Source organism: Calliphora vicina, chromosome 2, assembly GCF_958450345.1.
Source record: "Calliphora vicina chromosome 2, idCalVici1.1, whole genome shotgun sequence".
In the NCBI taxonomy this organism is placed as follows: domain Eukaryota; kingdom Metazoa; phylum Arthropoda; class Insecta; order Diptera; family Calliphoridae; genus Calliphora; species Calliphora vicina.
The window spans coordinates 55,625,259-55,638,666 of record NC_088781.1 but is presented as its reverse complement, the minus strand read 5'-3'; the positions used below and the strand labels follow the sequence as shown (position 1 = coordinate 55,638,666).

At 29.5% G+C, this 13,408-nt stretch overlaps 1 non-coding gene across 1 annotated transcript; it reads right to left on the bottom strand.

The window, feature by feature from the left end:
* Positions 1-11,531: 11,531 nt before the first annotated feature.
* On the bottom strand, positions 11,532-11,603 carry TRNAQ-CUG (transfer RNA glutamine (anticodon CUG)). The gene has a single exon. It is a non-coding gene; the product is annotated as a tRNA-Gln (tRNA).
* Between the last annotated feature and the right edge of the window lie 1,805 nt (positions 11,604-13,408).

The following is a 13,408-nucleotide window of genomic DNA, read 5'->3' as shown; positions in this document are numbered from 1 at the left end:
GAGTGTATTTTATAAATGAAAGACCGGCCACTACTGATCGAAAACAATGAATGAAAATGAATGAGTGCAACAACAAGAACAATACACAATGGTAAAAGAAAACAAACAAATGACCGATAACAACAACAGCAATTGTAATGCCAACAAAAAAAATGTAAACAAAAACAAAATCACAAAAAAATCAACGATTAAAATTGAACTAGAAGCAACAGTCAGTCGTCGTCATTGCAAACAGACAGACAAACTGTGTGAATAATTTAAATATCGAATGTTTGTTAAGATGGCAGGTGGATTTGTGTGTGCATGTGCGTACGTGTTTGGATGATTAGTTGGTGTTGTTGGTTTAACTGCACTTGAGTTGACTTGACTGTGTCTGTCTCTCTGTTTTGTTTACAAGTTTGCACGCGACTTCCACCTTCAACTACACTTTCTTTTTGTTGTTGTTACTGTTGTTGTAATAAAGCAAAACATTAAAAAAACGAAGTAGACGGCGAAGTACTTGTTGTGTTGGAGTTCGTAAGTATAAATCGGTGGTGTTTTTGTTGTTGCTGCTTGCTGCTCTGTTGGTCGTTCGTGTGATGAGAAAGTATACAAAGTAGTGCGAAAGTTTTATTTATTTGTTGTTATTGTAGATTTCAGCTTCAACTCAATTAGACACACACACACTTTTCATTTTAATTCACTTAATTTCTTCTTTTTTTTGTATTTATTTTTCATTTCTTATTGTTTTGTTCACTTGCTCACTTGTAAATCTATTTTGTTTTAATGTTTTTTGCTTAATTTTTCATATAAAAATTGATTTTTTATGTTTCTTGAGAGATGTTTTTTTATTGTTTGTTTTTATGTTTTCTTCTTCTACATATTTTCAAAGATTCATTTTACACATTTTTTTATCTGTCACTTTTAACATCCGTTCTGTTTACCGTTACAATCCGTTTGTGTTTGTTTATTCCCGTTGCTTTTACAGATGTGATGAAGATGGTTGGTTTGTGAAACCAACCATCATTATCACATCTAAAAAAGCAAAAACAAATAACAGAACAATAACACACAAATGTCAATTATTTTAATGCTGCCAGATTGTTCAACTTTATAGTCCGGCTCAACTGGCTGACGTCAAACACATACCGTGTATTTCTTATGGGACTGATTGGTTTGAATACCCCCTATTTCTACTATGCGCTGCTCATGGCTTGAACAGCGCAGTCGGCCCGATGTCAATAGAGTTGCCATATTTATTCATAAACCAATGCGTTTAATAAAAGTGGAGTAAATTGGAATAGCTTCTGAATAAAATCAAATAATAGAAGAACAAAATAATTTTCAAAGAGTTCACAACTCATTTGATATCGATATGTTTAGGATATTTATTAATTTCGGTTATGGTCCTTATATACGAGCTATGACCAATTTTAACCAGATAAAGATATTTATAAGAGATTGCGGAAGCGGACCTTATATGGGAGCTATGGTCAAATATGGACCGAAATTTACAAAATCCTGTACTATGATATTGATATTTTTAGATAGTTATGCAGGTTTTTTCGTTGTCCATATATGGTATCTATAACCAATTATGAGCCGATCTTCACAGACTTGATAACGATATACATACAGTTACTAAAGTATACGTACGATCGACTTTTTGGGCCTTTTTTAAAAAATCTATATATTTAAAAAAACAGGGCCTGACTCATTCATTCACTCATGACTGATGAGTCAGATATTTATGCGTGTTTAAGTGATTTTAGAATGTAAAGTTTATATGGTTATATAGGCATTTATAACCATAGCACCATATTTCGGAAAGATCTTTGTATTGGGGCTAGAATAAATCAAGGACCGAGTTTTATTATTTTCAACAGAGTTAATAAATAACAAGTAAGAGTCAAAACACCCGGAGTTTGAGTTATGACGTTGTTGCAGCAAATGAGCGATATATACTTTGTTGGGTCTTACATGAATATTTTTCAATCTTACACACGGAATGACAAACTTATAGATCAATACATGATATTAACATTTGAAAATGATTTCGGGCATATATACACCGCGGCTGTCCTGGAACAGCGCATTCTGGACTCAGAATTTTGGGCAACTTTTTTGAGATTTGCTGGGCGTTATTCATGAATAACACGAACAATGTGGGTCACCAAGGCATCAATTATTGCTGGTTTATCAGGAAATAATCGAAAGGTGTCAAATCGCACAACATTGGATACCAATTGACAGATCAATTTCTCGAAATCAAGTCATTGCAAAATTTTGATATCAATAAATTGATGTTTGCGGTCGCCGTATGACACTTAGCGCCATTCTGTTGAAACCACATCTCGTCCGGATCAATTTTATCCATATTTTCAAACAAAAAATCTGTGATCATGGTGAGGTAACGATCTCCATTAACCGTAACGCTAAGAAATAAGGTCCGATGGAATGGAGTCTGTTGGGTTTGTTGTGGATTGATCTCACTCCATATGCGGCAATTTTGTTCATTAAAAAACCCGTTATGCCAAAAATGAGTCTCATCGCTGAACATAATTTGTGATAAAATAGTCTTCTATAAGTTGCGCTAATCAATGACTGACTTTCAAAGTAAATTTTGATAGTTTAGTAGCGTTATTCAAGCGACAATCTATTCATGATGCTTTGCCAGATTAAATTGATCATATATTGTAAAAAGTGTGCGCAGTTTGACAATTAACTCTTTCGAAAGTTCTATAGAGATATCTATCCATAACATTATACATTTTTGTGAAAAGAAATTTTGGTGAAATCTCAAGGTATTCGCGGTTTTTTGCTTATATCTAGATTTGGATTTTCTCTATTTTAAGTTGGACTATAGCGGATATATTGATAGTGTAAGTATGTTATTGGGTGTCTTCGGAAAGTTAATTTCAACCTACAAACGGACATGTCTATATCGGCCCGGTCACTTTCCTAGGTCGTAAATGAAAAAATGTGGAAATTACAAACGGAATGACAAACTCTCTCAATATTCTCGTAATACACTAATACCCCGGTTTGCGTCGTTAATTGGTCCTGGAGAAACGCGACGCAAACCGAAACGACGCAAAACGAATTACTATTTTCCATGCATTTGTATTGATTTTCATTTAATTGGTTCCTAGATTCATAATTTTAGCTGAAAAATAGATTTTTCAATACAAACTTTTTAATATTAACGACGCAATTCGAAGTACTAACGACGCAATTTCGAAGCCATGCGACGCAAACTGAAACCAAGACGATGCAAATCGAAGCACTAACGACGCAAATTCGAAGCCATGCAACGTAAGCTGGAACAAAATCGACGCATCTTCGAAATCACCGACATTTTAAAAGACGCAACGCAGAACGAAGCGAAGCAAACCGGGGTATTAGTGTACAGCTAAATAATTTTGAGACATTGTTGTGGTGGGAGTCTTACTTAATATGAGGAATTTTGAACCTTGATGAATATGAACAATTTAATATTTTACACGTTTTGGAATATTTCATAGATTTTAAACAAAACCAAACTCACAAAACCCCAAACAACCATCTGGCATCTTTAAAAAATCACTCTTATCCTTGTTGTGTGAGCTTCTCATACATTTTGCAAACATTTATTCTCTTAATGGGGAGTTATTTTCTTTCCTTGTTCCTCTTTACTCCTTGATTTCTCCTTGCACATGATTGTTGTTGTTGTTTTTGGTGGTGGTTTGATATAAAACAGTTCATACACTCGTATGAAATTTCATACATTTTGACACCAACAATCGCAATGTCCTGTTTCCTAAGCAGTATACAGTAACAAATGTTCTGTGTGTGTTGGAAACTTTGAAAGCAGACAATTTGGTTTTCAAATAAATCTTAATTAGGTGACATGACAAGGAGAAGAAGAGTGGAGGTGATAAAAAGTTTGTAAAATACGAAACAACAAGAGATATGATGAGTATATTACAAAGGCATGATAAAGGATTTCTCTCCTTTGCTACAGATGTACTACTACATGTTACAATTGATGGCTCCACAGGTCCTATTATGGGAGTTTATGAAATATGTATGAGAATGTACTTAAACAGAAAATGTGGTATATAATATCAATGATATAATGAAGTCCTAATGTAATTTGATGTAAATAATTTATTTATTTACATAAGGATTGCAAAATTTGATGTTCAAATAATTTAATTTAAAACCATTTAATTTTTTAGGATAACCATTATTTTGTCCTCGAATTTTTTGGGAAAATTATTGAAAATTTCTTAACTTGAGCGCATACATTGGTATTTCAATTTATAAACGATTTAAACAAATTAAAGTTTCTTTTACTCAGAAGGACACTGGCATTAAGATTAATGTTGTTTTAAATAAAGATCAGAAAAAAAGTTTTAAAAAAAATTTAAAATTTTTCCAAGTTCTTTTTGAGTGTAGCACTGTGTAATTTAATAAAGGTTGAAAATACCGTTATCATTTTTGTTTGGGCAACGTTCCACACTCTTTGCCCATTTTAAGTCAAGATACAAAATTGTCGAATTTGGGACGATAAAAATCCACGTGAGATCCAGGAATATCCAATGCATCTCGAAAAAGTCACTATATGGTGTTCTTTTTGGGCAGCGTTACAAATTCTTTTTTACATTTTACGTCAACATACAAAATTGTCGAATTTTTAAGATCCAGGAATTTCCAATGCATCCCGAAAAGTCACTATTTGGTCCATATTTATTTGAGAACGACGTTGGGCTGGTCATCGCCTTCAACGGCGAGCATTATAGGACGATGAATACCAACTTCTTCTGGCCTGAATTTTATGATATGGACACCAACGAATGTGGTTTCAATAGGATGGCGCTACGTGCCACTTAACTTACATACTTATGATTGATACATTAATATGTCCGCCATAGACCACATTAGATTTCTAAATGCCTGAGATATAAGTAAAAAAACGCGACTATTTCGATTTTTCCAGCAACAAGTTTTTCTGCAAATTTTATCCACCAAAATTAAAAAAAAGATTTTGTTTCACCAAAATTTATTTTCGACAAAATTTTTTTTACCAACAAATTTATTTCACCATAATTATTTTTTTAATATTTGGTGAAGTATATAAGATTCGGTACAGCCGAATATAGTATTCCTACTTGTTAAATTTATAAATTGTCATACAAAATTTATTTAAACCTTTAGAAATGGAATATGAATAAATAAGGCCTTTAAAAATTAACAATTGGGAATTTCATAATTCAATCAAATACCTAAATAACATGTGGCAGCCTTATAAATACACAAAAAAGCTTTTTTACCATTAAAAGCTTTCGCTCTTTCATTTAAAGCTTTAGGTAAAGAATATGAAGTTGAGAGTGATGCCATATTAGTGAATTTTTTCTCAGATTGGGGATGACATTTTAGCTGTGTAGATATGGGGATTTGATTACTAACAATCATAGCTGTAACTTATGAATAAAATAAAAAATATAAATATTTTTTATATTATTTTAATTTTTGTTTCCAATTATAAATATTTATTTTCCAAATTATTTATTAGTTAAATAAAGTATTTGTCTAATTTATTAATAATATTTACAGTTAAATTTATGCATATTTACATCTTTTAAAACCAAATAAATTATAAATAAAATCATTTTATATTAACTTAATTAAATTATGTTGATATTTTTTTTGAAAATCGTAAAATTGTTTATATTCAAATAAAATAAAGTTGAATAAAATTTAAATTTATTTCATTTAGATACAAAGAAAATACAAAAAACTCAAGCTATTCAAACAAAAAATGATTGAATTAAATAATTCTTATAAAGCTTTAAAAATATTTTTATTTCTCACAAATTTGAAACAAATAAATTTATTTTTCCAAAAATTACTGGATAGAAATAATTCTAATAAATGTTAAAGAATATTTTTATTTCACACTTATTGCTTACAAATAAATTTATTTTTTCCAAAATTTACTTGAATGAACACTGGAGTTTTATTTTTCTTTTCAAAACTAGTGGATTGTAGTTATATAGAAATAAAAACAGAAAAACATTTAACTCCGAAGAATTACGTTTTAAGTAACCAAAGAACCTTTTTCTGCCGCAACAAAAATATATAAAAGTGGTTATATTAAAGTATATATTTCACGGTTTAATACGATCAACTAAGCTTAAATTTTATAACATTTTATTATTAATTATATTAGTACGGCCGTTGGTCGATACTCAGGCATCGTATTAAATATTGAACAGACAAAATGATGGTATTTACTTCTTTAATTTCAAAATATCGATGAATTATTTTTGAGCATCGTTTTTGTTTTAACATAGCAAATGAAGGATCTTTTTCATAATCAGCGGAAGAAAAATCTTCATTGTTCGAGCTCATTTTCACACAAAAATATTTTTTTTATAAAATAATTCAAAAATTTTTAGTTAAATATTTGACTTTATTTTCAGAAATAAAATTATTCAAAGAAAATTTCGATGAATAAAAGTATTAAACATTTTTTTGTTGAATATTTAAATATTTTTCTTTTTTTTGGAGAAATAAAATTATTCAAAGAAAATTGTTTTGCATAAAATCTATCAACAAATTTTCGAATAAGTAAAATAATATTTTATTCATAACTAGTTGAATAAACTTAATTATTATACCCTACACCACCATAGTGGGGAGGGTATTATGCGTTTGTGCAGATGTTTGTAACGCCCAAAAATATTAGTCTAACACCCACCTTAAAGTATACCGATCGACTTAGAATCACTTTTTGAGTCGATTAAACGATGTCCGTCCGTCCGTCCGTCTGGTCGGCTGGCTGTCCATGTAAACCTTGTGCGCAGAGTACAGGTCGCAATTATGAAGATATTTCGACAAAATTTGGTATATGTTATTTTTTCGGCCCAAAGACCAAGCCTATTGAAACTGGCTGAAATCGGTCCATTATTTCACCTAGCCCCCATACAAATGTCCTCTCGAAATTGGACTTTATCGGTCATAAATGTTTAATTTATAAATGTATCTCCACAAAAATAAGTTTTATATATACAAAATTCATGTCACCAAATTTTGTTACGATCGGTCCATAATTAGTCATAGCTCCCATATAGACCCGCTTCCGAAAATCACTTTAACGTGCATAAATCGCTTAAAAATATTGGTATACTCACAAAATTCAACATAGTAAACTTTCATATAGACACAAATCACACGACCTAATTTCATGGTGATCGGTCCATAATTGGTCATAGCACCCATATAAGGCCCACTTCCGAAAATCACTCAAAAATATAAATTATTGAAATTTTAACAAAAAAATGTTTTTGCTCTTTTACTTAGTGTAGGGTATTATATGGTCGGGCTTGACCGAACATACTTTCTTACTTGTTTTTACTATAAAAATAAAATTTTAAAATAATTACATGTTTTCATATTGATTAGACGGCCCTATGCTCCTTATAGGCACAACAGGAATTAATGTATATTGATTAGAATATTTTAAAATCTACTTATTGTTACTAAAATACAAATACTATTAGTATAATTTTATAAATGTTTATTTAATACTTTTAAGTATAATTTGCTTAATATCGTATTCTGTCGAAATCCAATAATATTTTATGCTTTATATTCTATTTTGAATAATATAGAATGATTTCAATATAAATTTATTTTTTCAAATATAACTGAAATTCAAAAATAATTAAGTTTTTGCAAATATTTTAAATAAAAATATTCACGATTTACAGCTATGCAAAATTAATAAAATATAAAATATACAAAATAAACAGGGCAAGTTTTTCGAGCAAAAAGCTTGAAAAGCAAGCATTTGCATCATATACATATTTTGTCAGTCAGTTTTCTGTCTTGAAAGGAAAACATTATTTTTGTTTGTTTTACAAAACTTTATTTTTTGGCATTGATTATTCCAATAAACTTAATTTAAACTCTTATTTTTGAATTTGTCTGTGTATATTAGGGTATTCATTCGACTAATGATCGTTCGATTAATCGAATAATTTCTTACGAATAATTCTTTGAACAATTTAAAAATTGCAATTTTCGAATAACGAATAATTCGAACAATTTTATGTAGAATAATCGAATAAATGTTCATATATATTTAAACTTATTAAATTGCTTAAAATTTTTCATAATTTCAAATTTAAATAAGTAATAATGACTCACAAAGTTTGTATTGTATCTGAAATTCGAAAAATAACTAAAGACAAAGGGACTTTCTATCACTGTAGATGAGTGTTCCGATAGCTCATTCTATAAATATTACAGCAAGAAGTTAAAATTCTAAAAACAAATCTTTCAAAATTTTTAACTTAGGACTTGAATCAATGAAAATAAAAGGTACGCAATAAACTATTTGTTATTTAGCTGGCGAAATATTAGAAGAATCGCAATTAATAATCAAAATATTAACATAGATTAAAGTAGAGTTGATTATGATGGAGAATGTGATTTTGAAACGGTCATCGAAAGTGATATTGAGGATGAAGGCCATGATATTAAAATATATGTATGTATATATGTAAGTGATATTATTAACCGCGTACGTAAGTGTTGCAAAATATTTAATAAATCATATGATAATCACAAATATTGCAAACTAACGTTTTGTTGCAGAAAAAGTATGGAGGTCGTCTTATACATGATTTTGAACATCGTTCAACATCTTTGTCTAACATGGTAATAAACTTTTTGCATATTTGTAAATGCGTCAATCATGCACTGCCTGACTTCAAATTAGCCACATTCACTGACAATGATATCAAACTTTGGACAGATTCCCTTTATTGTGTAATTCCCCAAGACCAATTTATTAAGCAAATATTCGGCAACGTTGATAGAGCTTGATGTATAATACAATTTGTTATAAACAATTTAGAAATAGTGAATAATTAATTTACTAAAGAATTAGTTATACAATTTAAAACCCGAATTAATGAACGACATAAAAAAGTTCTTAATACGTTTATATTAAGTGTGTTCGCGTACTTTCCAGTAAAAATTATCCAGTAACTTTAATTTAGAGCGTAAAAATACATTTACTCTCAATCTAAAAAAATATCCAAAAAAGTACGCGAACAACAATTTGTAAAAATAAGTTGTATTTTGTTATAAATCAATTTAAAACGTTTGTTTTGTGTTATTTTACTTCTTTTCTTTGCAAGACTTGTAAATTGTGTTAATTTTCAACTTTTTTGTTTTGTTTACATTTGCAACAATTAGTTTTAAACATATTTTTCATGTTGATATTTTTTACTGGACAAAAAATGTCCAGTAAAAAATATCATGTTCTCTATCTACGAACTGTCACTTTTAACACTCTCTTGCTCTCTCGTTACAAGTTCTTAAAAGTAAACGAACGGAATCCCGTTACTTCCAGTGATAATTTGTACAAATTATTACAAATTATCAAGTACGCGAACACAACTATTGTATTTGAATTCTAGTGTTTGCTAGTCAATTGTTTTGTAGATTGTTCGGGAGTTAATCGGATCAGAATATTTCTGTTGAAAATTTAATGATGGACTTTGTTTTCGAATGAAATATTAAAAAAACTACATCAAAACTTCATTCTTTACTTTTTTATACAAATTTTAATTATTCGAATAATTCGATTAATTTTAAACGTGTGATCGAATTATTCGAACAAGTTAAAATCTCTTATTCGAATTATTCGTTTTATTCGAACAAGAGAAAAATCGAATAATTCGAATACCTAGTGTATATCCATGCTTCTCATTGCATACTCATCTTTCAAGATCTCTGATGCAATTAATATGGTATCCAATTTCCCTGCTTTTGGATTACAAATATTTTAAAATTGTTGATTTTGCAAGCTCTTGTTGAGTTTGCTAACAATCTTCATTGAGATTTGTGTCCAATTCCTGGTCTTCATACTTTTAGAGAACGATATTTGTCTTTCGTGCCAAAATCACCACTTCTGAACCTCACAAACCATCTCTCGCACGTTGAAACCGATAAAACACATTCACCATAAGCTTCGGTGATCAATCGGTGTGCTTCAGCCATATGACGATTTGTTGGTACAAAATTCGACATTTTCAAACCAAAAAAAAAACTTTGTTGTTTACAATATAAAGTTCAATAACTAAGTGAGAATAAATGACAGATATGTACCCTTCAAAATGACATATAAGTCATTTAAAAGCAAAACCTCGTTCAAAAGATATGCCATATATTATAAATCCCGCATTTTTAAGTCGCAGACCAAATATTTTAAACTGAAAGATTTTATTCATTCGAATAAAAATAATTTTTTTTCACGATTATGCGAATAATTTTTATTCGAATAACAACATTATGTTCAATTCTCATTATCTCAGGTATTAATTGTATGTCGTTTTATTTATACATACATTTATGTATCATGCTTTATTTAAATAGCAAAAGAAAAGTTTAATCTTTGACATTGTTCTAAATAGTGTGATATTTTGTGCGATTTTATTTGAAAAAACAAGTAAGAAAGTATGGTCGGTCAAGCCCGACCATATAATACCCTACACTAAGTAAATGAGCAAAAACATTTTTCATTTAAAATTTCAATAATTTATATTTTTGAGTGATTTTCGGAAGTGGGCTTTATATGGGGGCTATGACCAATTATGGACCGATCACCATAAAATTAGGTAGTGTGATTTTTGTCTATATGAAAGTTTACTATGTTGAATTTTGTGAGTATACCAAGATTTTTAAGCGATTTATGCACGTTAAAGTGATTTTCGGAAGCGGGTCTATATGGGAGCTATGATGAATTATGGACCGATCGTAACAAAATTTGGTGACATGAATTTTGTATATATAAAACTTATTTGGAGCTCAATTTGTAGAGATACATTTATAAATTAAACATTTATGACCGATAAAGTACAATTTCGGAAGGTCATTTGTATGGGGGCTAGGTGAAATAATGGACTGATTTCAGCCAGTTTCAATAGGCTTGGTCCTTATGCCGAAAAAATAATATGTACCAAATTTGATCGAAATATCTTGAAAATTGCGACCTGTACTCTGCGCACAAGGTTTACATGGACAGCCAGCCAGCCAGCCAACCAGACGGACGGACGGACATCGTTTAATCGACTCAGAAAGTGATTCTAAGTCGATCGGTATAATTTAAGGTGGGTATTAGAGTAATATTTTTGGGCGTTACAAACATCTGCACAAACGCATAATACCCTCCCCACTATGGTGGTGTAGGGTATAAAAACAGTAGAAATAAAGATTATGTTAGTTTAAATAATAATCAAATCAATTCAAATAAAATAAATTTGAATATTTATTACTTGGGATTTTTGGGTATAAATAATTATTATTTGGGAATACGACACGAAAAATGTCTGGTATCCCTGGTAGTTGTTCTATTTTTAGAAATAACTTTTAGCAAAGACAACCACCACCACAAACATTTACAAAAACACAAATATATGTGTGGCTAAGATAAAGCTTTCTGTCTTTACTTGTACAGTTATATAAAAAGAAACAATAAAAAAATCTTTGTTCTTAGGTTCCACCGAGATTTGAACTCGGATCGCAGGATTCAGAGTCCTGAGTGCTAACCATTACACCATGGAACCTTGTTGTGTTTCGAAGGCTAAATGATGAGAGCAAAATTTTTGCATAAATTTCAAGCCAAAATTGTTTGCAAAATTGCAATAAAGAAGGAACAAGTTTTTCTTTTTTTTTGTGTAATTTTTGTAATAAAATTTATTAAAATAAAATCAATGTAATCAAATGAAAATAGTAGAAAGAGAGAAAAAATAAAGTTTTTATAACAACATTTAAGTTTCAGCATGTGCCAGCGTGCATTTTAAACAATTTTCCTTTAAAACTTAAAAATTTCATTTAATAAACAAATGTATTTATGTAAAGTGTAAAAGTGTGTAGGTCATTTCCAAATTCCAGCCAATAAATCCGTAGCAGCAGTCAGTGTTTGATGATTTGCTTAACCATAGTAAGCATAGGGAGAAGCGTAATAACCACCATTGTAAGCATAGGGAGTATAGAATTGAGGTGATGGTTCAGGACGGGCCACTGGTCTGGGAGCTGGGGCTGGTGCTGGGTAAGGAGAAGGTGAAGCCAAGCTGACAGCAAACAAGGCAGCAATAAGTACAAACAACTGCATAGAAATTAATTAATATTTTTTTTTTTAATTTTTACTTTGATTTTTTTATTTTAAAACTTACGAATTTGAACATTTTGAAGTGAGTTGAGTTGTTTTAGCTTTTACTAACGAAATGCTTTTGATAACTTCTCCCACTATTCCTGGAGTATTTATACCTATTTTCAGGCTCCAACTACTAGATTATTTAATTTCATTCTTTTTTTCTGATTTAATTGTATTCAATTGATGCATTGAAAGAATAATTGAAAATTTAAACTCATTATAATTTTTTGGTTTGTTTCTTTTTATGTGCGTTTCTGTTTTGTTTATTAAATCTGTGTTTTGAATTTATAATATTTTTTCATTCTATAGAATTTTTTAAAAATTGCGCAAATTGTGTATTTGTTTTAATTATATGTATGTACATATATATATTTATTTAAGATTTAGTTATGTATTTGCTTTGCAGTTTTGAATTAAGGATATATTTGAAATTTTTAAGGGAAAAAGGCTCAAAAGAGTAAAACTGGTGCAGCAGTACAAATAAAGAGTTATATGAAAATTGCATTATTAAGGGAAATTTCGGAAAAAGAGGAAATAAATTTGTAATTTTTGAATGGGTACTTCGATATTGATGAAACTTTCCATGGCTATAGAAGAGGTACAGATTTGAATTTGGATCTTATTAAGTATACCGTCACAAAGGGGGCCAGCACAAATTAATTAATTAATTGTTTAAAAATTGATACTGATCCATATTTTATATGCATTTAAAATTATTTTTTGTTGAACAAAAAATTTTCACGAAAACCTATATATGTATGAATTTGGTTCAAATTTGTTTCATATATGAAAGCTATAGCTTTATTAAATTATGAAACACTGAGATACAAAACATGATATATAATAAATATTAGAATCTTTAGTGTTACAGACGAAAAAATAGCACAAATTTATAGTATAACTAAAAATTAATGTAAATATTGTTTTCGCCAAAAAAATAAGAAAAATCAACTTTATTTTTAAATTTTAAATGCACATAAAATTTGACTTAGTATCAATTTTAAACAAATAAAGAATTGACCAATTTGTTGTTTTTTATAACGAAAGTAAATAAAAAAAATTCGTAAAGATTTGGATCATCTATTGATGAAATAGGTCTTAATTATATATAGTGGAATATAAAAAAGTAAAAAAAAAATATGTAGAACAAATTTTAATTTACCCCCTCCCCACCAAATGGTTGACCGCAGACTGGTGCAATCTGCCAGATCGGAT